This window comes from Bos indicus, chromosome 10, assembly GCF_029378745.1.
Source record: "Bos indicus isolate NIAB-ARS_2022 breed Sahiwal x Tharparkar chromosome 10, NIAB-ARS_B.indTharparkar_mat_pri_1.0, whole genome shotgun sequence".
NCBI lineage: Eukaryota > Metazoa > Chordata > Mammalia > Artiodactyla > Bovidae > Bos > Bos indicus.
This window is the reverse complement of record NC_091769.1, coordinates 34,802,611-34,827,250: the sequence shown is the minus strand read 5'-3', so window position 1 is coordinate 34,827,250 and position 24,640 is coordinate 34,802,611. Positions and strand designations below refer to the sequence as shown.

Sequence of the window (24,640 nt, the reverse complement as noted above, 5' to 3'; positions counted from 1 at the left end):
TTGGTTTTGTAAGAAGTCTTCTTTTCCAACCCCCTTTGTCAGCACAATCCAGTGGCTGCAAACGTCTAACAGAAAGGTCATTCCTGAAGTTGCTAACCTTTGAGGATGCCCAGTGAAGACTCTCCAGTCTCAGTATGCTAAAACCAATGGCTTTCTCAGTGTAGCATTATTGAAATGGCAGGACATTTGTACAGCTTTTTTCTCCCTAAACCATTTTGTCTCCTTCTTGTAAAGATTATTCCTTGTTGGATCTTCCTAGCATTGGAATTACTGTCCCTATCTTTTGGAGGAAGAATTGAGACACAGGGATGTTGAGTAGCTTGTCCTAGAACATGTGGTTCTCAAAGAACCCAAGGGTCTCGGGATATTTCATGATCTTCTCCTAAGTGGAGGATATTTGGGAGTTGAGTCTCTGCTTCACCACTCTGCAGGCCATTCCAGGCCAGTCTAAGTCTGGTGCTATTGCTGACAACTAGCCGTAGAAATGCTTTAAGACTTGGATGCAACAGTAGACTAAAAGCACAGGGAAGGAAAATGGATTAAACATCCATTTCATTCCAGGAGAGTTATATGTGTCTAGTTATAGAAAATGCCCTGGAGTTGCCAAGGTTGAGTTTTTTTTCTTTTTCCCTCCGTCTCCTCTGGGGCAGATTAAACTAGAGATTTTTTTTTTTTTTTTTAATGCTGTTGACATCGTTAAATTCTAAACCTCCCTCTGCTCATACCAGGAACTTTCCAATAGCTAAATATGAGCAATTTAGACCTAGGTTCATAAGACAAAGTGAATCCACTAATATACAGTTGTCCATTTTCCCAGCTGTTAAAGTGCAGATTTCCAGGAACTAAATTAAAATTGACGATTGCCAGCAACTATTTCCAACCAACTGTGTCTTGGTGCTTGAATTTAAGGAGGATGTGGTTAAAGAACTGTAAGAATATTTTTAAAAGAGAAGTGTCTCTTGAGAAATATAGATAAAATACTTTATTCTATTATAATTACCTTACTCTTTGTCTTTATGATTTTAATATCATTTTCTTCAATTAAAAATTATCTTAAATCTGCGTAAAATTCTTTGGTGTATATGAACACAGAAAAGCCTAAGAGGAGAGAATATAAATTACTTGTAACCCCACCATTCAATGATAGCATTTTGAGGTATAGCCCTCTAGTGAGTTTTTGTATGTGTGTGCATATATGAAAGCACATGCTCGTGGGTGTGTATGATTTTACAAAATCAAATCCACTATTTTAAAATATGCTTTTTTACACTTAGCCATATATTATGAACATTTTTTTCCATACCTTTATTCTATGGCATCCTTTTAAGTGGCTTTATAATATTTACTTAATTCTTATTATTGATTTTTACTTTTGAAGTATAAATAATGTGATTAATATTTACTATATAAATCTTGAAAAATTTATGATTAACTTTCTTAGAGGACTTTATGAGTAAAGGAGTATACATGTATTGGGGCTCTGGATACATCTTGTCGTGCCATCTTCCTAGAAAGTAGGAAACATTTGTACTTTTCTCCAGTAGTAGTTTGAAGCCCCCATTTTCCTGCACCTCAGTGATCCTATTTTGTTTCAGTCATTGCAGTTTGGTTAGCAAAAAAAAAGTGTTTTCTTGTCTAAATTTATATCTACTCCTAGAAAGGATAAGAATTCATCTTGTTATCTAGTCTTTTTATTTTTTTTCTGAATTGTCTGTTAATTAGGTTGAACATATTTTTAGGTCTTTTGTTATTTCTGTTGCTGATTTTGAAGTGCTTTATAGTTAAAAAAAATCTTTTTTTCTGTCATGAATTTTCTTTTACAATCTGTGTGTGTATGTGAATTTTCCATTTGCTTTTAATTTTTGTGGGTGGCATTGTTGACATTCAGTGGTTTGCTTTTTCTGCCAGATCTGTCACTGTTATTAACATATTTTATTGATTCTATATTTAAATATTTGAGAACTTCTGTGTCCCAAGATCTAAAAAATGTTCATATTTTCTACCAGATTTTTAAAACAGTGCTGTTGTTTAGTTCTTGAGTTTGTTTGGGATTTAACTTCATGTGTTATGAGGAAAGAAAACATTCTTGTTTACATCTAGCTAAGTATCTAAATAAGCCATTATTTCTCTAGTGATTTGCCATGATCCCTTTCATATACCATATTTTATATGAACTTGCCTTTGTTTCTGAACTTTAAATTCTGTTCACTTTATCTATTTATTGCAAGCTTTCCACCACTGTTTAAATTATTATTGTTTCATAATATGGTTTAATAACTTGAATGAATTCCCTCTTATTGTTTTCATCTTTATCTTATTATTTAAAACTCTTTTCTTGGATATTTTAAAAGATCATTCTTTCAGGAAAATTTTAGAATAATTGTAAAAAAAAAAAAAAAAAAAAAAAAAAGAATGTTCCATTGGTATTTTGACTGAAATTGCAATTACATTTAATGTGTTAACCTGGATGATTTGATACCTTTCCAGTATTTGCTCTTATTCAGACTTGCTCTTTATTTGGGAGTGTACATCCTCGACAGACATTTCCTGAGGTCATAGCAGATACTTCTAATTCTCCACAGGGTGTAGACATCAAATGTTCCAAATGTACCTCATAATTTGACCTAGAGGCTGCCTAAACATTAGCATTACCCTGTGGTCTGGCCAGTTAGCAAAGGCGAAGCACGCAGGCTAAGCTCACACTGCTTTTCTTTTAAGTAAGGAACTTGAATTTGATTAGGCAAGGAAGGAGGAGTAGCATGATCAGTGACAGGAGAGCAGGTGATTTTTTTGGCCCCTTCTTTAGTTGATGGAGAGATCAATTACCACAGAGTAGGAGGTGAATTTCCCAGTTTAGGAGAACTGTGCAAAGATTGCTTTTGTTGCTAAAACAATTATAAGAAAAATAATGTGCTTTGTCAATAGGGAAGATGCATGTATCTGTGCACCTCAGGTTTGGTGTTCTGCTCTGATACTCTATTCTACACTCACCATTTGCTCTTGGGGTGATTACAGAGTAAGAACACAGGTAAGAACAACATCTCTCATGAACAAATTCCATGAAAAATTTTGTCTCAACTTTCACTTTGAGGAATACAAACAGATTAGCTGTTTATTTGAGGAAGGTTCTAGGAAAAAGTAAAACCCTACAGAAATGAGTGAGGAGGCGGGTGGCGGGTTGGGCCCTGTTCCTTTGTCCACTCTAGGTTTTATATAACCTTGCATTTTTGATGTTCATGATATGGCATAAAACACAAATATTGTCTTTAGTATGTTTAGCCTCTAGGTGCTGTTTTTTTTCTCTTTGGATTGGAATCTGCTTTTGTAAAGAGTTTATTTGGGGTCAAGAGTGTTCAATACTTGTAAGAGGAGTTGATCATGAGGGATACAGGCTGTAGGAAGGACACTTTTCTCTGTCATAGAGTCAGCGGGTGAGAATAAAATAAGCATCCTTGAATTGCTGTCCTTCTGGGTTAGAGTCCTGCTTTTGGCTTTCTGAGATGGATAGAGGAATTTTTGCTTGATTTCCCGAGTTATGAGCAACTCTCAAAAACAGGACTTTGTATTTTTGATCTCTGCGATGTCTCCAGTACAGCATGAGGCAAAATAATGTCAGGAGACATGAAAAATGTGTTTCTCGAATGGCCAGTCCAGGTTCGATGCATGATACAGGGTGCTCGGGGCTGGTGCACTGGGATGACCCAGAGGGATGGTATGGGGAGGGATGTGGGAGGGGTGTTCAGGATGGGGAACACATGTACACCCGTGGTGGATTCATGTTGATGTATGGCAAAACCAATACAATATTGTAAAGTAATTAGCCTCCAATTAAAATAAATAAATTTATATTAAAAAAAGAAATTTTACACCCCCCCCCCAAAAAAAAGAAAAGAAAAATGTGTTTCTTTGGAAAATTCTAGATGTGAAATCAAAGAACAAAACAAAAGAACACCTAGACTATTGGTTTAAACAAAAAGCCTTCTTGAACAAAGGATAATATGAATTTGGTTTCAACTAAGTCTTATTTCCATCTGTCCTATTTTATCTGGGATCCCCAGAAGTATTTATGTGTTTCTGCTGGAAAAAGGAAACAGATGTGAAATTAACTAAGTATAAGAAAAGGGAAGATGGATAGGTACAAAATAGAGGGACAAATAATATGCTGCAGAGAGTGCAGAAGTAGGAACAATTCATTCTTATTGTGGGGAATGAGGGAGAATTCTAGAAAGGAGATGGCATTTGAGTCAGACTTAAAGTATTTAAATTCTTTGAGAATTGGAGGAAGTGGGAACATTTTAAACTGAGGGAGTCACATAAACACCAGCCCAGAAGCATGAAAAAGCTTCCTGCTTGAGAATGTGCAGTTTCCAGAGGCATTGACTGCAGGGGGAATATCACAGGGAGTGCCCTTGTCAGACCTGACTTAAGAGCAAAATATGCTGATGTACAGCGAAGTAGCTTCTTAAGTGCAAAATCAGGTTCAGATTACTATCTGAGGATGACACCTTGGAGTCCCAGGACATCATAAGAAATAGGCATTGACTGAAAATGAACAGAAACCTGGGAGGGGAAAAACGCTTCAATCAGTCTTTATGCTGTCATATAAATGGGTTTTTCAGACCACTTGGAATCTTAGAAGATTCTTTTTATTTTATTCTGAATATAATTCACAGAGCTTTAAATGAAAAATAAAATTTCTTAGAATCTATTCCATATGGAAAGAAGCACCTTTTGGTGGTTAATAGTGACCATGACTTGTCACTGATGTGAATTTTCTGCACTGGGAATACCAAACCTTCTCTACTGGTTAACATTTTACTTAAAGCAGGTTAAGCATAGACCCAGACTAGACAGAGTTGCTCTGGAGAACAGGTGAGTTGTAACAGCATCCCTTGCTTTATGGTTCTATAATAGAAGAACCGAGAGACATTTTACCAGCAAATGAAAAATCTACCTTATGGCATCCAGATGTCATTCTTATTTTACAAGGATCTGTATGTAAAAATTTTTGCCTTTTTTTTTTTTTGGTATATTCATTATTTAGCTGTTATCTTTGTGGAGGCACAACATCTTTCTTGAAGGTCTTCCAAAAATAGCAAATGAATTGGGGAAAAGAAGAGTTGAGAAGTGTTTTGTGTTAATCACTTAATTGTGTCAGCATTTAAGTACTGATGCATTCTGGGTCAGGGAGAAATATTGAATGCAGAAGTTAAGAAGCAAGATGGGAGAATACGGACAATGAGTGCTCACTTATGTGAGTGCAAAGAAGTGACTACTTACCTTCCCCAGGTGATGGTCAAAATCTGAGGAGCAGAAGTTCAGCTGAAAGGCAAATGAAAATGTGTTCATCTCCAAATTTCTCCAGAAATCAGTGGCTAAAAGAAAATCCTACTTCTCTCATGTAGTAAGGAATAGGTTAACTGAAGACACCATTTCTACTGGTGATCACTTCTGAAAGAGCTGAAAAAATCCAAATGTATTTGTCACAATAACAAAGCTGTTCCTAATGAAACTTCCCTGGTTGATTCAAAAGTAGTTTAAGCTGATGATCTTGCATTGCTATAGAGCCATTATTGGGAACATTACAACAGTTATACTTGAAAAATGAACACATACTTTTTGATGGAGATTCCCAAAGGAGGTTTAATTTTATTGACATAAGTCATAAGGACAACTTAGTTAGTTCAGTCGCTCAGTCATGTCCGACTCTTTGCTGCCCCATAAGCTACAGAACGGCAGGCTTCCCTGTCCACCACCAACTCCCAAGCCTACTTAAGCTCATGTCCATCTAGTTGGTGATGCCGTCCAACAATCTCACCCTCTGTCTCCCCTCTTGCTCCTGCCTTCATCTTTCCCAGCATCAGAGTCTTTCCTAATGAGTCAGTTCTTCACATTAGGTGGCCAAAGTACTGGAGTTTCAGCTTCAGCATCAGTCCTTCCAGTGAATATTCAGGGTTGATTTCCTTTACAATATACTGGTTGGATCTCCTTGCAGTCCAAGGGACTCTCAAGAGTCTTCTCCAACACCAAAGTTCAAAGCATCGATTCTTCGGTGCTCAGCTTTCTTTATAGTCCAACTATCACATCCATACATGACTACTGGAGAAACCATGACTTTGACTAAATGGACCGTTGTTGGCAAAGCAATGTATCTGCTTTTTAATATGCTGTCTAGAGTGGTCATAACTTTTCTTCCAAGGAGTAAACATCTTTTAACTTCATGGCTGCAATCACCATCTGCAGTGATTTTGGAGCCCCCAAAGATAAAGTCTGTCACTGTTTCCATTGTTTCCCTATCCATTTGCCATGAAATGATGGAATCAGATACCATGATTTTAGTTTTCTGAAAGTTGAGTTTTAACCCAACTTTTTCACTTTCCTCTTTCACTTTCATCACAAGGCTCTTTAGTTCTTCTTCACTTTCTGCCATAAGGGTGGTGTCTTCTGCATATCTGAGGTTATTGATATTTCTCCCAGCAATCTTGATTCCAGCTTGTGCTTCATCCGGCCCAGCATTTCACATGATGTACTCTACATATAAGTTAAATAAGCAGGGTGACAATATATAGCCTTGATGTACTCCTTTCCCAATTTGGAACCAGTCTATTGTTCCATGTCCAGTTCTAACTCTTGCTTCTTGGACTTCATACAGATTTCTCAGGAGGCAGGTCAGGTGGTCTGGCATTCCTATCTCTTGAAGAATTTTCCACAGTTTGTTGTGATCCACATAGTCAAAGGCTTTAATGTAGTCAATAAAGCAGAGGTAGATGTTTTCCTGGAATTCTCTTGCTTTTTTGATGATCCAACGGATGTTGGCAACTTGATCTCTGGTTCCTCTGCCTTTTCTAAATACAGCTTGAACATCTGGAAGTTCATGGTTCATGGACTGTTGAATCCTGGCTTGGAGAATTTTGAGCATTACTTTGCTAGCATGTGAGATGAATGCAATTGGTGGTAGTTTGAACATTCTTTGGCATTGCCTTTCTTTGGGATTGGAATGAAAACACCTTTTCCAGTCCTGTGGCCATTGCTGAGTTTTTCAAATTTGCTGGCATATTGCGTGCAGCAATTTCACAGCATCATCTTTTAGGATTTGAAATAGCTCAACTGGAATTTCATCACCTTCACTAGCTTTGTTCGTAGTGATGCCTCCTAAGGCCCACTTGACTTCACATTCCAAGATGTCTGGCTCTAGGTGAGTGATCACACCATCAAGGTTATCTGGGTCATTAAGACCTTTTTTGTATAGTTCTTCTGTGTATTCTTGCTACCTCTTTTTAATATCTTCTGCTTCTGTTAGGTCCATACCATTTCTGTCCTTTATGAGCCCATCTTTGCATGAAATGTTCCCTTGGTATCTCTAATTTTCTTAAAGAGATCTCTAGTCTTTCCCATTCTATTGTTTTCCTCTATTTCTTTGCATTGATCACTGAGGAAGACTTTCTTATCTCTCCTTGCTATTCTTTGGAACTCTGCATTCAAATGGGTATATCTTTCCTTTTCTCCTTTGCCTTTCACATCTTTTTTTTTTTTTTTTTTTTCCTCAGCTATTTGTAAGGCCTCCTCAGACAACCATTTTGCCTTTTTTCATTTCTTTTTCTTGGTGATGGTCTTGATCACTGCCTCCTGTACTGTCATGACCCTCTATCTGTAGTTCTTCAGACACTCTGTCTATCAGATCTAATCCCTTGCATTTATTTGTCACTTCTGCTGTTTAATCATAAGGGATGTGATTTAGGTCATACCTGAATGGTCTAGTGTTTTTCCCTACTTTCTTCAATTGAAGTCTGAATTTGGCAATAAGGAGTTCATTGTATGAGCCACAGTCAACTCCCAGTCTTTTTTTGCTGACTGCATAGAGCTTCTCCATTTTTGACTGCAAAGAATATTATCTGACTTCAGTATTGACCATCTCATGATATCCACGTGTAGAGTCATCTCTTGTGTTATTGGAAGAGGGTGTTTGCTATTAGCAATGTGTTCTCTTGGCAAAACTCAATTAGCCTTTGACCTGCTTCATTCTGTACTCCAAGGCCAAATTTGCCTGTTACTCCACGTATCTCTTGTACTTTTGCATTCCAGTTCCTATAATGAAAAGGACATCGTTTTGGGGTGTTCGGTTTAGAAAGTCTTGTAGGTCTTCATAGAACCATTCAACTTTTGTTTCTTCAGCATTACTGGTTGGGGCGTAGACTTGGATTACTGTGATATTGAATGGTTTGCCCTGGAAATGAACAGAGGTCATTCTGTCATTTTTAAGATTGCATCCAAGTACTGCATTTCAGACTCTTTTGCTGACTATGATGACTGCTCCATTTCTTCTAAGGGATTCTTGCCCACAGTAGTAGATATAATGGTCATCTGAGTTAAATTCACCCATTCTAGTCCATTTTAGTTCACTGATTCCTAAAATGTTGATGTTCACTCTTGCCATCTCCTGTTTGACCACTTCCAATTTGCCTTGATTCATGGACCTGACATTCCAGGTTCCTGTGCAATATTGCTCTTTGCAGCATTGGACTTTACTCTATCACCAGTCACATCCACAGCTGGGTGTTGTTTTTGCTTTGGCTCTGTCTCTTCATTCTTTCTGAAGTTATTTCTCCACTCTTCTCCAGTAGCATATTATGCACCTATCAACCTGGGGAATTCATCTTTCAGTGTCCTATCTTTTTGCCTTTTCATATTGTTCGTGGGGTTCTCAAGGCAGGAATACTGAAGTGGTTTACCATTCCCTTCTCCAGTGGACCAAGTTTTGTCAGAACTCTCCACCTGACTCGTCTGTCTTGAGTGGCCCTACAGGGCATGGGTCAGAGTTTCATTGAGTTGTACAAGGCTGTGGTCCATGTGATCAGATTGGTTAGTTTTCTGTGATTGTGGTTTTCATTCCCTCTGCCCTCTGATGGAGAAGGATAAGAGGCTTATGGAAGTTTCCTGATGGGAAAGACTGACTGAGGGGAAAACTGGGTCTTGTTCTGATGGGCGGGGCCATGCTCAGAAAATCTTTAATCCAGTTCTGTTGATTGGCAGGGCTGTGTTCGGTCCCTGTTGTTTGACCTGAGGCCAAACTATGGTGGGAGTAATGAAGATAATGGTGACCTCCTTCAAAAGGTTGGACAAAATTCAAGGACAACTTGAATTTGGTAAATGCTAATCTATATCAAGTTTAAAATTTACCAAAGAATGAAAGAAAGTGAAGTTTCTCAGTCGTGTCCAACTCTGTGACACCATGGACTGTAGCCTATCAGTCTCCTCTGTCCATGGGATTTTCCAGGCAAGAATACTGGAGTGGGTTGCCATTTCCTTCTCCAACTCTCTCTCTCAATTTACTTGAATGAATGTCCATCATTGGTTAGTGCTTAAGAGAGGAAGTATTATCTTGTCAACTCAGAGATGAAAGAAATTTAAAATCCTTTTTCAAGTGTTTTGCAATAAACCTAAATTTAAAAAAAAAGTATTTGAATTCTTATTGATTCAGAGAATCAATCACAAAAATTCCTTATCTCTAAAAGAATCTGGTATTAAGTTTGTGTAGCACAGAGTACAAAATTTTGCTATCCATTTTTATTGATTGAATTTTATGTCAACTCTCTGGGCTCCATTTCATAGATAAGACTTGGGGAGATTAATAATGGAACCACAATTAGGTGGCTATTAAATGACAAGATGGACTCTGAAACAAATATTCTCACTGCAGATGCCATCCCTTTTCTGCTAAACCAGATGTTTTAACCTTGACCCTTCATTTCTTCAAAATTTTTCAGCAGAAATTTGCAAATTTTTAAAAAGCTTTCCAATAGAAGATCTTGAGGCAAGTTCATGGGCTCTGAGGGAGCCATCCTTTATTTCCTGTTTCAGCTGGGATTTTTGGTTCTAAATCTCCCCCTTCTCTGTTTTTACCTACTCTTCCTCTTCACCGTTTTTCATTTCCTCCATTGGCTTCATCATCATCATCATCGTCATATTTCATCATCAAACTCAGCTTGCAAACGAGGCAGAGGCTGTGATGACAAAATAGGAATAATTTTATGCTACCTCTCTCTCTATTTGTGCTGAAATTTATCTTGTTATTATTGACCAAAGGAGGGAAAAATATAATTCTTTCCTTTATTCCTTCTTTCTCTGTCTCTGTAAGACTCTTCTCTTTTATTTTATTGTTCACTTTACTCTTTACATCTTCCTCATTGTATTAGCTCTCCCCCAAGATCCTAACCACAGAAATTCCAAAGCAGCTGTTTTTTTGGACAGAAAAGCCATCTGTCTCCCTGCTTGGGCACCACCCTTACATACCAGGGATGGACAGGCTGTTCTCATCTCTCTGCCTCTGAATCTAGTTCACCACCTTCATAGGCTTCATTCCACAGGCCACACATCAGCTTGTGGCTTCTGTAATATGTAAGATATATTTGTTAAATTTCAGATCAGGAGCAGAAACCAGTATATTTTGCCCATGTGGGCATTACCAACCTCCCTCCCCCAAATCACTGTCAGCTGTATCAACAAAGAGAGCTTTAATTTGAAATCCAAACTCTGAGATCATAGTTTCTTAACTGCAGGAAGTCTTCCCCTAAAGTGAGCCATATCAAGTCTGAGATGCTCAGAGTGGCATGTGGGGATCTCTCTGGATAGAGAAATGCATTTCCCCCCAGACGTGGGATTTCCCTTCTGGTCTATTCTAAGTATCAGAAAGCCTCCGTATAAAAGATAATTTTGTTTAGGCAGTGGAAATTCATCTTTCAGAAAATCACAGATATGCTATAAACAGCAGCAACAAGAACAGCGGTAAAAGATGCTTTAGTTTAATTTTGGCCATGTAGTCATTGGTCCCTCTTAGGGAGAGGTTCAGAATCTCTGTGGCTATAGGAAAGAGCTGGTGATGCTCTGCTCAGAACCCCCTTCAACAATGAGGGACTCATTCTTCCAGCAGCTGGAAGGGTGGCAGCTGAATCATTGATTCTCCTATAGGAATTGCCCTTGGCCATCAATGCTACCATGCTCAAGGCCACGAACCTTCCCCAGGGACAGCCTGCACCTAATGCCTTGTCCTCAAGCTTCAAGGCAGGACGAGCCCCAGAGCTCCCCATAGGACTAGCAGGGTTCGTGCTAGTCCTCTGTGCACGCATTACAGCTAGTCTCTGTCTTGACCCAGTCCTAAAAGCTCTCCCTAAAGACTCTTGCATGCAATTTCAGAGCTTCAGAGTCTTTTCCCTGGGGAACTTGACCTACCACAGAGTCTTCTGAAATAGTTAAAATATGTTAGGACTTGCTGGGATAAAAAGCCCCTGGATGTTTGCCACAGCTATTCTCCCATATTCCAGGGAATAAAATCAGAAGCTTCTCACAAAGAATTCTTAGAACTTCCCATGTTGTGAAAGACACCAACTCTATCTCCAGTCTGCCCACAGAGCTGAGATGCAAGCTGACCCACCAGGTATAGTAGCGATATGTGTCATTTCACTCTTGTTACCAGTTCCTTTAAACGGGGGGCATTTTGATCACCAGATTCTGAGGAGGAGTCAGAAAACCTTCTCTTATTACTAGCTGTAGATCAGTAATTAATTATTTTATCATATGTTCTAAGAATCATTTTCTCAAACATATGACAACTGTATACATGTGATATACAAAGTGAAAGTGAAAGTCTCTCATTCATGTTGACTCTTTGTGACCCCATAGACTACACAGTCCATGGAATTATCCAGGCCAGAACACTGGAGTGGGTAACCTTTCTCTTCTCCAGGGGATCTTCCTAACCCAGGGATTGAACCCAGATCTCCCGGATTGCAGGCAGAATCTTTACCAGCTGAGTCACCAGGGAAGCACAAAGCATAATCATTTAAGAAAATTCTTTACATTAAAAACTGGACATTGATAAAATTTTATCCCCAAATTACTTTTGTTTCTGAGAATTGGATACTATACTGAGAAAAGGATACTATAATGGTAGTTATCATTTATTGAAAAATTATGCAAGTACCTTATATACCATTAAAAATATTAAAGAGAACAATTCAGATGATATGGACAAATTTTAATACTTCATGAAGTGAACAGTCAGTCTCCTTTCAGAGAACTGAAAAGTGAAATGGAAGGCAGGGAGCTTTTATAGAATAAAGAATAAGAAAACAAGGAAGAGAAAAATAGAAAAATATCTGATTGGCTGGCGCTACTTAGCCAACTTTGTTTGGGGTGAAAAGGCCCAGAGTTGGTTTGCTGTTCAGAGATGGGCTGACTAGATATACTGTGCTTCTGATTAAGCAGAGCACTTTATAGGGACAGAAATGTTATCTAAGTTTTGATTTGCTGATACGGTACCCTGGGCAGGACCACCTCCATCTTGGGCCTGGAAAGTTATTTTCAACAGTCTGATCATTCACTTTTCAATTCAAATGGTTTGATCAAAAACATCCATCTTAGCATGACTCGGCTACCATGGCCTCTTAGGTCTCAGTGCGGTATTCACAGTGACCTATCATGCTCCTGTTCTTCAAGCTGGTTACATTATTCTGTTCTCTTTTGTTGTTCTAGTTAGAGACCATCAGTTGGCTGGTCAATATTAGAGAATATAGCATGTAAAGGAGATAATACTAATTATTAGCAACAAAATAATGTCCACAGTTTGGAGAATGCTTCTGAGACCCAAACCAGCTAGAATCATGAAAGTCAAGAAATGATCCTATGGAGATAGGGGTGGATGTCTGTGCGTATGTGTGGTTACTTCTTTAAGCCAGTTGACTTGTTTATGCATTTTGTGTAACTGTCTCCACTTCCCTAGAAATATGTATCCAGAAAGCTTATTGCAGAGAAATTGAGGGTTGTAAATTAGGGAGAAGCTTATGATGGACAGAAAGAACTACATGATTACCAGCATCATAGGAAATTCAACAGTTGGTTGGAGTTTGGATTACCCTCCTTTTTAATGGCCTGAGATATTTGAAAAATGTTTCCGGGCCAGGGAGAGACAATAAGTGGACAAAAGAATCATAAAGACTCTATACGAGTTAGGAAAAGTAGGTCAGAGCGAAGAGGAGGAGTGAAAGGAATGTTCCTGATCCTCCTGAGCCAGTGTCTTGGGAAGAAGCAGTCTGCCTTGATGTTTGCTACTTTTGTTCCCAGTCAATTTGATATCCAGGTCTACAGTGTCTGGGGCTTCCCTGGTAGCTCAGATGGTGAAGATCTGCCTGCAGTGCAGGAGACCTGGGTCCGATCCCTGGACTGGGAAGATCTCCTGGGGATGGGAATGGCTTACCCACTCCAGTGTTCTGGCCTCAACAGTTCCATGGGCAGAGGAGCCTGGCTGGCTACACTCCATGAGGTCGCAAAGAGTCAAACCCAACTGAGCAACTTTCATTTTCAGTGTTCACTTCCCAGGAAGTGCTAGTGGTAAAGAACCTGCCTGAAAAGGCAGGAGACATAGAAGACATGGGTTTGATCCCTGGGTTGAGATGACCCCCTGGAGAAGGAAATGGCAGCCCACTCCAGTATTTTTGCCTGGAGAATCTCATGGACAGAGAAAACTGGCAGGCTATAGTCCATAGGGTCACACAGAGTCAGACACGACTGAAGTGACTTAGCACAGTGTTTGCATAGACCAGATGTCAGATCAAGCCTTCCTAAGTTGTGAAATACATACCCAAGTTGTGACACCTGGTAATTTGGCAGTGATGTCAGTTGGTCAAGCATTTTGGGTAGAGTCCTTTTCTTAAATCTCACTTTTGCAAAAGCATCAAAATAAAACTAGAACCATCTGTAGATAACAAAAGACTTTAAAATGCCCATGGTTAAAGATCTCATGAGAGCTTATTACAATGAAATTGACAAGCAAATTGGTTATTTCTGTGAAATAACATTTTAAAATAAGTGGGATTATGCCTGATAGCACCATACTATGACATATCATATTTTTAGGAATTTTATATAATTTCTGGAACATTTATTAATAACATATACCCATACAAATATAACCTTAGAAGTTTAAACTTCACTTCTTAATTGATAATACTTCCAATGTGATTTTACATGTCAATTAGCTCAACATGTCTATCTTTATAAGAAGAGACAATAATCTTTTTGAAATATTCTGGTGGCCATCTGGAAAATCCCAAAGTTAGTTTGAGATCAAAAAAACTTCATTTAGAATTTCATTTTTTGGAACTAGTCAAATGTCAAAGCTTTTATCGTTTGACTAAACAGCATCAAGGAAGAAATAATACTTAATTATTTAAAGTTACTATAGACGATTTTAAAGGTAAATACAGAAGACTGACTATTTGTGAATGAAATAGCTACTTTTAGTACTGAAAAGACTGGGTTTTCTTAAGTAATCAAAGGCCCAATAAAGACAGTGTGGAGCAGAGTCAATCTTTTAGGTAAGACACAAAATCCTTGCTTTCCCAGAAGATTACTTAAAAGGTAAAGGTGAATCCTGTTTACAATATTTTTTTTAAAAGCAGACCAATAATCTAAAGAAAAGTTTGTCCTTTTAACAGAGAGAAAACCAAAATCTAATTTTGCACCAATATACTTTTGTTATTAAAATGCATTTTTAAAGAAAGCTTAAATCAAGCCATTCTAATCTTAGCTAGATTAACCATATATAAAATTTAATATCCTAAGATTCCTTTTCCACAAACCTCTTGTAACTTTTTAATTCAGATTTTGTCTTATGTTTTCCCCCCTATTGCTCATTCTGAAACAATCAGTTGTTTTACTTTAAGGACAAAATTACTCTTTTTCCCTTAACAAAAACACATTCCACACCTCATCTATTTTTGTACCAAAACCACACGCTACTTTCCTTACAAAGAGATTTTTCCCTTATTATTTCTAGGGAGTGAAAGTGTTAGTTGCTCAGTTGTGTCTGGCTCTTTGTGACCCCATGGACTGTAGCCTGCCTGTCTCCTCTGTCTGTGGAATTCTCCAGGCAAGAATACTGGAGTGGGTAGCCACTCCCTTCTCCAGGGGATCTTCCCAACCCAGGGATCAAGCTGCAGGTATCCCACACTGCATGTAGATTCTTTGCATCTGAGCCACTAGGGAATATATTTTTTTCTAGTAGTTTTAGTTACATATATTAATTAGAATTTTTAAATAATTAATTCCTAGTAAAACTAAAAAGAAAGAAGTTGTACACTGTTACACTTAACATTCTGCAAACTGACAAATTTGTAAATACATTTTGCAATTTCTAGAAGTATATACTTCTTCATAGTAAATTTTTCAATGTGAAACAAAACATTTGCCAGTAAACCAAATATCTTTAGTTCTTTTGCAATAGGAAGTCAAATGTGAATAAACCCATATTTAGTAATTAATGTTTCAATATTTTATGTTATTTGGAAATGATGTAGATATTCAGCAAATGTTGTCTACTGAAAAAAATTTCACAGTGTAAAAGCTGAGAGCTATGTTTTATTTTGTTGACAAAACTGAGGATTTCCTCAGAAGTAAGCCTCTCAGCGGGCGGGTCATGGTGGAGAGATTTGACAGAATGTGGTCCACTGGAGAAGGGAATGGCAAACCACTTCAGTATTCTTGCCTTGAGAACCCCATGAACAGTATGAAAAGGCAAAATGATAGGATACTGAAAGAGAAACTCCCCAGGTCAGTAGGTGCCCAATATGCTACTGGAGATCAGTGGAGAAATAACTCCAGAAAGAATGAAGGGATGGAGCCAAAGCAAAAAGAATACCCAGCTGTGGATGTGACTGGTGATAGAAGCAAGGTCCAATGCTGTAAAGAGCAATATTGCGTAGGAACCTGGTCCATGAATCATGGCAAATTGGAAGTGGTCAAACAAGAGACGGCAAGAGTGAATGTCAACATTCTAGGAATCAGCGAGCTGAAATGGACTGGAATGGGTGAATTTAACTCAGATGACCATTATATCTACTACCGTGGGCAGGAATCCCTCAGAAGAAATGGAGTGGCCATCATGGTCAACAAAAGGAGTCCGAAATGCAGTACTTGGATGCAATCTCAAAAATGACAGAATGATCTATGTTCGTTTCCAAGGCAAACCATTCAATATCACAGTAATCCAAGTCTATACCCCAACCAGTAACGCTGAAGAAGCTGAAGTTGAACGGTTCTATGAAGACCTACAAGACCTTTTAGAACTAACACCCAAAAAAGATGTCCTTTTCATTGTAGGGGACTGGAATGCAAAAGTAGGAAGTCAAGAAACACCTGGAGTAACAGGCACATTTGGCCTTGGAATACGGAATGAAGCAGGGCAAAGACTAATAGAGTTTTGCCAAGAAAATGCACTGGTCATAACAAACACCCTCTTCCAACAACACAAGAGAAGACTCTACACATGGACATCACCAGATGGTCAACACCAAAATCAGATTGATTATATTCTTTGCAGCCAAAGATGGAGAAGCTCTATACAGTCAGCAAAAACAAGACCAGGAGCTGACTGTGGCTCAGACCATGAACTCCTTATTGCCAAATTCAGACTGAAATTGAAGAAAGTAGGGAAAACCACTTGACCATTCAGGTATGACCTAAATCAAATCCCTTATGATTATACAGTGGAAGTGAGAAATAGATTTAAGGGCCTAGATCTGATAGATAGAGTGCCTGATGAACTATGGACAGAGGTTCGTGACACTGTACAGGAGACAGGGATCAAGACCATCCCCATGGAAAAGAAATGCAAAAAAGCAAAATGGCTGTCTGGGGAGGCCTTACAAATAGCTGTGAAAAGAAGAGAAGTGAAAAGCAAAGGAGAAAAGGAAAGATATAAACATCTTAATGCAGAGTTCCAAAAAATAGCAAGAAGAGAAAAGAAAGCCTTCTTCAGTGATCAATGCAAAGAAATAGAGGAAAACAACAGAATGGGAAAGACTAGGGATCTCTTCAAGAAAATCAGAGCTACCAAAGGAACATTTCATGCAAAGATGGGTTCGATAAAGGACAGAAATGGTATGGACCTAACAGAAGCAGAAGATATTAAGAAGAGATGGCAAGAATACACAGAAGAACTGTACAAAAAAGATCTTCATGACCCAGATAATCATGATGGTGTAATCACTGACCTAGAGCCAGACATCCTGGAATGTGAAGTCAAGAGGGCCTTAGAAAGCATCACTATGAACAAAGCTGGTGGAGGTGATGGAATTCCAGTTGAGCTATTCCACATCCTGAAAGATGATGCTGTGAAAGTGCTGCGCTCAATATGCCAGCAAATTTGGAAAACTCAGCAGTGGCCACAGGACTGGAAAAGGTCAGTTTTCATTTCAATACCAAAGAAAGGCAATGCCAAAGAATGCTCAAACTACCGCACAATTGCACTCATCTCACACGATAGTAAAGTAATGCTCAAAATTCTCCAAGCCAGGCTTCAGCAATATGTGAACTGTGAACTTCCAGATGTTCAAGCTGGTTTTAGAAAAGTCAGAGGAACCAGAGATCAAATTGCCAACATCCGCTGGATCATGGAAAAAGCAAGAGAGTTCCAGAGAAACATCTATTTCTGCTTTATTGACTATGCCAAAGCCTTTGACTGTGTGGATCACAATCAACTGGAAAATTCTGAAAGAGATGGGCATACCAGACCACCTGATTTGCCTCTTGAGAAATTTGTATGCAGGTCAGGAAGCAGCAGTTAGAACTGGACATGGAACAACAGACGGGTTCCAAATAGGAAAAGGAGTACCGTCAAGGCTGTATATTGTCACCCTATTTATTTAACTTATATGCAGAGTACATCATGAGAAAGGTTAGACTGGAAGAAACACAAACTGGAATCAAGATTGCCAGGAGAAATATCAAGAACCTCAGATATGCAGATGACACCACCCTTATGGCAGAAAGTGAAGAGGAACTCAAAAGCCTCTTGATGAAAGTGAAAGTGGAGAGTGAAAAAGTTGGCTTAAAGCTCAACATTCAGAAAACGAAGATCATGGCATCCGGTCCCATCACTTCATGGGAAATAGATGGGGAAACAGTGGAAACAGTGTCAGACTTTATTTTTCTGGGCTCCAAAATCACTACAGATGGTGACTGCAGCCATGAAATTAAAAGACACTTATTCCTTGGAAAGAAAGTTATGACCAACCTAGATAGCATATTCAAAAGCGAGACATTACTTTGCCAACAAAGGCTCGTCTAGTCAAGGCTATGGTTTTTCCTGAGGTCATGTATGGATGTGAGAGTTGGACTGTGAAGAAGGCTGAGCGCCAAAGAATTGATGCTTTTGAACTGTGGTGTTGGAGAAGACTCTTGAGAGTCCCTTGGACTGCAAGGAGATCCAACCAGTCCATTCTGAAGGAGATCAGCCCTGGGATTTCTTTGGAAGGAATGATGCAAAAGCTGAAACTCCAGGACTTTGGCCACCTCATGTGAAGAGTTGACTCATTGGAAAAGACTCTGATGCTGGAGGGATTGGGGGCAGGCGGAGAAGGGGACGACAGACGATGAGATGGCTGGGTGGCATCACTGACTCGATGGATGTGAGTCTGAGTGAACTCCGGGAGTTGGTGATGGACAGGGAGGCCTGGCGTGCTGCAATTCATGGGGTCGCAAAGAGTTGGACACGACTGAGCAACTGATCTGATCTGATCTGAAGCCTTTCAGCTATCTCTGAGAGACTGCTCTGAAGAGGTAAGGATTGTTGTTGCTCAGTTGCTCTGTCATGCCCAACTCTTTGTGACCCCATGAACTACAGCACACCAGTCTTCCTTGTCCTTCATTGTCTCCCAGAATTTGTTAAAACTCATGTCCGTTGAGTTAGTGATGCAGTCCAACCATCTCTCCTCTGTGGTCCCCTTCTCCTCCTGCCCTCAATCTTTCCCAGTATCAGGGTCTTTTCCAGTGAGTTGGCTCTTTGCATCAAGTGGCCAAAGTATTGGAGTTTCAGCTTCAGCATCAGTCCTACTGATGACTATTGATGGTTAATTTCCTTTAGGATTAACTGATTTGATCTCCTTCCTGTCCAAAGGACTCTAAGGGAGGAGCCAGGATATACAGGAGTTTTTGTAACAAAGACCAGATAGTTGGAACATCAAAAGATTACTGTTAATTGAAAATCAGATATCTCAAGTTAAGGAATTTACCACTTTCTATGTATGGGGAAATCCAAGAGTCTGGGCTTACTGAAATCATTCTTTTGATGTACACCTCAGTTCTCTCTATGACCTATTTTCTGTGTTTTCTCACCCTGAGTTTGCACTGGCGCGGCTGCAAAGTCGGGTGGTTTGATGGCAGGCATTATGATTCTACCCTGAATTCCCTCAGGGCTCACCATTAGGATATCTATAATGTGATGGCTTGATAGCTTCAACATCCTTTGTTTACGATATAGCAGGCAATATATTTCATTCATAATATCCATCATTTAACTTATTTCAGTATAACTTTGAGGTTTCAAATTACCAAAAAGTTCTCAAAAACTATTTTTAAGTAGACATATCATGAAGCAAAGTTATCATTGAAAAGTTCATTTATAAACTTTTACCTTCAATACGCCTATTTAATATAGTTATTCTGTTGTGGAATCCAGAGTCACGAAACACCTCAGAGGACACTCAAGACAGTAGAATACAGTTTATTATGCCAGCGAGTCCAAGGGAAGTCAGTTCCCAACAAGGACCCTGATGTTTCTGAGAGGCCCAGTTTTATACCCCCCACTACATGACTGGTTATATATTAGCAATCTCTTTGTTGTATATGATTAAGTTTTACAATAATTAGGTGCTAGGAGAACAAACAATTAAGGTTAAAGGCGGGGAAATGAAGGTTATACATCAAGGGGGGATGTCTCCATGGTTAATCTAACAGGGGCAGCCTGACCTCAACTACAATCTCTGTCTGTCATCTGTAGGGAGGGAAGTCTCCAGGAGACCTGGTTTTCACTAGCAATGGTTTCCTCACTCTAGGTCAAGGCTCAGGCCCAGTTCACATCCAGTCTTTAAGATGGATGACAGGCTTCAGGATGGAGTCTCTACTGCTTTTCTCACACTGGTCCCAACATTTCTGCCTCTTGATACTCATCTTATCTTTAATGATGGGCATCAGTCATGGGTAAGTACTGCACACGGGGACTATGTAACTGCAGCAGGGCTGTCAGTCTGGAGGTTACACATCGAGTTATACACTGGAGAATACAAGGCCCCCAAATTAACAATATAATGATTAACAAAATAATTACAAAAAGTTTTTCCACCAATCACCAAGCCAAGAAAATACTAACATCTAAAAAGAAGGATTATCATTAGACATCACTTCTACATGGTTTATCATGTAGTCTAGAGTGGCTGATATATTGCCACATAAATCATGGAAATGTACACAACATTCAATTTTACTTATAGCACAGGTCCCTCCTTGGCAGCTGTAAGCATGTCTAAAGCCATCCGATTTTGAAACATTGCCTTTCTCATTTGTAATTGTTCTTCATTTAAAGCTTGGATTGCCTTTGCATTGTCCAGGAGGGCCTGTTTCATGAAGTTAGTTAGAGCTTTTATTTTAATCATCACAGACTTTGCCCACCCAACATGTTCAGTTCAGTTCAGTCCCTCAGTCGTGTCCGACTCTTTGCAACCCCATGAGCTGCAGCACGCCAGGCCTCCCTGTCCATCACCAACTCCCAGAGTTCACTCAAACTCATGTCCATCGAGTTGGTGATGCCATCCAGTCATCTCATCCTCTGTCGTCCCCTTCTCCTCCTGCCCTCAATCTTTTCCAGCATCAGGGTCTTTTCCAATGAGTCAACTCTTCGCATAAGGTGGCCAAAGTATTGGAGTTTCAGCTTCAACATCAGTCCTTCCAATGAACACCCAGGACTGATCTCCTTTAGGATGGATTGGTTGGATTTCCTTGCAGTCCAAGGGACTCTCAAGAGTCTTCTCCAACACCACAGTTCAAAAGCATCAATTCTTGGGCACTCAACTTTCCATATAGTCCAACTCTCACATCCATACATGACCACTGGAAAAACCATAGCCTTGACTAGACAGACCTTTGTTAACAAAGAATGTCTCTGCGCCCAACATGTAAATAAGGTGAATTTACTGGGGCTTGTTGTAAAGATGGTTTAATACTTCCATGAGCAAAGGCAAATCCTAATGTGCAGTAGCTGACCCCACCAACTGGAAGCCAAGGCCATAAATTTGATCCACACAGCCATTGGGTGCCATTAGGGGCCACCCATTGGATCCCAGGGTTGTACTTCCAGTCTGAACCAGGCCAGTGAGCTGGTAAATCTGGGTGATAAATGTCCTCTAATATTTGTTCACGTTGCTCAGAGGACAAGTATCCCACATATTTTAATTGTTTTGGATCCAAGGAATGGTCACCAAATCCAACTTCTTGTTCCCTTTGTTCCCAACAGATTGGGGCAGGGACAATAAGTTGGCTTTTTTCTGAAGTCATCCAAAAATACTCATCCCATATATGGTAAAATTGTTCAGAGTACCTGATGGATTGCCCTTCTGACTAGCCATTGAGTTCTCATTCTTTTTTTTTTTTTTAAGTAAAAAGTATAGGCTTTGGTCACTTTTGTAAGGCTTGCGTTTACCTCAAATGTCACCTCATGGCCTTAATCAATTTGATTAAAGTCCAGGTTACAGCAAGTAAGAAGTGACAGGTTGTAGTTATCAAGGAAGCAAACGCCTCTCATTGCTGTCTCAAAAATGAGCAGAGGGAGCTAAAGTCCGCTCTGCATACGGGAGACACCCATGAAGGAAGTCCATCCATCACTGACAAAGGCATGGCCCCACAAGCCTAACAGTTAGAAGTATTATGGAAGTTTGTATATGAGTGGGCCCAGGACAGGAACACATTATCCTGAGTTTGCAGTCCTGGAAGGGTCATCCTGCTGATCAGGAACAGCAGAATTATTCGCAGCGGCTACATCCTGAATCTGTGGCCACTGATGGAAGACAAGTCGGGTCTTCAGTGATTCCTTCAGGTCAGGATGGACAGTCCAAGGTCCCTTTTCCTCCGCTGCTATCTTGAGCTGGGTGTGGTGAATCTAGGGAGTAATATCTGCAACTTTAACTGCAGTGGGAGTGGTTAGTACAGTAGTGTATGGCCCTTTCCAGGTGGGGGATAATGTCTGCCATTTTCAATCTTTTATGCATACTAAATCTCCTGGTGATTATGGGTGTACAGTAGTACGTAAAGAAAAGGGAATTCTTTCTTTTTGAACATAAGGGGTGATGCCATGGATCACCTTCCCCAACTGTTCCAGTTGCCGTGACACACCTCCATCCCTCCTCTTTGTAATAAATTTCCCTTTACTTCCTGAATAAGTGGGGAAGGCCTCCCAAACATTATCTCATAGGGAGAATACCTGTGTGGGGGTTATTCTGGTCCTCATTAACACTAATGGCAGCACATCCATCCAGGGGGGTGCGTTTCTTGCACCCCTTTTGCCAAAGTCACCTTGATGATCCGGTTCATTCTCTCAATCATTCTTGAGCTTTGTGGCCTATACGCTGTATGTAGTTTCCATTTAATGTTTACTGCTTTGCAGATCAGTTGGAGTAATTCAGCCACATATGAAGGCCCATTATCTGATTCTATACTCAGATTCTATACTCCAAACCTAGGAATAATGTCTCTCAGCAAGAATTGGGCCACTTCCTTAGCGTTTTCAGTCTTGGTGGGGTAAGCTTCTACCCATCCTGTAAAAGTACATACCATCACCAGCAAATATTTGTATCCTCAGCATGGGTTTACCTCAGTGAAGTCCACTTCTAGATGTTTAAATGGAGCAGTCCCCTTTAATTTGTATCTCAGAAGGAGCGGTCTCCTTGGGAGACAGGTTATTCTTGGCACAGGTTAGGCATCAGTGGCTTACATCTGCACACAAGGCTATTAGACATGGTATGACAAAATAGCAAGCTAAAATCATGCTCAGTTCATGCCCAGGTGGCTTTTTTTCCTTGTCATAGACTGGGACCATTTGGGCGGTTAGTAGGCTAGACACCACAGGCGTCACCCTAAGTTTTGTTGCTCTGTTGTCCTGGGTGGCTGCTTGCTTTGCCGCTCGGTTCCCTTTTGCCTGAGGTGTGTCCGACCACTGGTGGCCCCTGCAGTGGGTTCCCACACTGCTTCCAATAGCAGCAGAATTTCCTCTTTATTTTTTATCTTTTTGTCAGGTGCAATTAATAGCCCCCTTTCCTTGTCTACAGAGAACAGCTGGTAGTAAAGAGAAGGGGAGCCAGGGTGAATGTGCCAGCCTGACCCCACCTGTGGTGCTGCTTGGACTTCCTTAAGAGGCATCTGCAAAACCACTTTCTCTTGAGGTTTCTTTGTAGACCTCAGCCGCCTCTGAACAAGGGCTCTCACTTTTTTCCTTCTTCTGAACCAGGGAGGGGGAGTATAATGCTGGTGCAGTCGCTTCCATCACACTCGGTGGCACAATAGGAGGGAAAGGAGCCTCCTTCACTGGAGGAGGTGAGGGAGGAAAATCTCCCTCTTTTCTTATTTCCTCCTCCTGCCCTGGGACTCCCCATCGTGTTCCCCAGTATGGGGGGAGGAAGTGGGAGCTCCTCTTCCTCTGGATCATGATATATTTTTTTCCAGCTTTTCTTGCGTGGGTTCTGCCTACACCAGCAAAATCTTGCGTTCTCTTTTTTTAACATAACATACCTGGGCCCAAGGGGGTGGGTTTTGTGCAATTAGTAGCCATGAGTCAATGTGCAGAAACTGACCTGGGTGGCCTGGATGCCTGGTTACCACAGAGTACACAGCCCGAACTTTGTCCAATTTTAGGGTTCCCTCTGAGGGCCATCCTACCCCAAAGCTTGGCCAGTCTATCTCACAAAAGGTGTTAAGCTTGTCTAGGGTGAACTTTATGCCGTAGTCTCCTCCAAAGCCCTTTCTGAAGTTTTTAGTCATGCATCCAAGAATGGTAGGCTTGGATTCTCCGCTACCCATCCTGCTCTCACTTTCCTTGTATAATACCTCTTGTGCCCCTCTTGCTCTCTTGGTGGCCAACCAGATCCAATAAATTAAGGCCTCCACCTACTCTTCTCTGCACAAATCTGATCCTTGTGAAATCCAAGACTGTCTTATCACTGGTTGGTGCAGGCAAACATGCGTCCAAAACCACAGTTCCCAATCCAACCCCAAGCAAAGCTCGGGAGGCCCCTGAGTCCCGAGGCAAAGGGGACAGGCCCTTAGAAAACAAAAGATACGTTGACAGTCAGTACAGGCTTAGTTAACAGAGTATCACTTACTTCAATAAACAATTTCCCACTGAGCCTATGAGGACGCAGCTGCCGTAGACTCATCTAGCCTCAAGGGGTTGGTTATCAGGCCCCTTTTTCCACTACTATAGTGGGACCTACCTGCACGCTTCCCTTCTGTTGCCCACAGTCTTGTGAAGTCCACCTGGAAGGATAAGTCACTAAAACAAAGCTGATCTGGAGTGGGAGGCACCTTCTCCTCCCAGAGGCTCTCATCCCAGTGAGTGGCAGGCAGAGGCTCAATGGGCCTGTCTCTCCAACGGCTTCCTGGCCGATGCACCAGAAATGCTGTGGAATCTGAAGTCAAAAACACATGTCAGAGGACACTCAAGACAGTGGAGTACAGTTTATCATGCCAGCGGGTCCAAGGGGAATCAGTTCCCAACAAGGACCCTGATGTTTCTGAGAGGCCCAGTTTTATACCCCCAACTACG

At 40.4% G+C, this 24,640-nt stretch overlaps 1 long non-coding RNA gene across 2 annotated transcripts in view; it reads right to left on the bottom strand.

Annotated features, from left to right (window-relative positions):
• The window catches only part of LOC109564915 (uncharacterized), a 29,669-nt gene extending 5,270 nt beyond the window's left edge, over positions 1-24,399 (bottom strand). For both annotated transcript variants that reach the window (XR_011568796.1, XR_002181563.2), the window contains exons 1-3: positions 24,309-24,399; positions 10,291-10,386; positions 5,281-5,322 (exon numbers count right to left, since the gene is read on the bottom strand). This is a non-coding gene — a long non-coding RNA (uncharacterized lncRNA). The remainder of the gene's footprint in view (positions 1-5,280; positions 5,323-10,290; positions 10,387-24,308) is intronic.
• Positions 24,400-24,640: the final 241 nt, after the last annotated feature.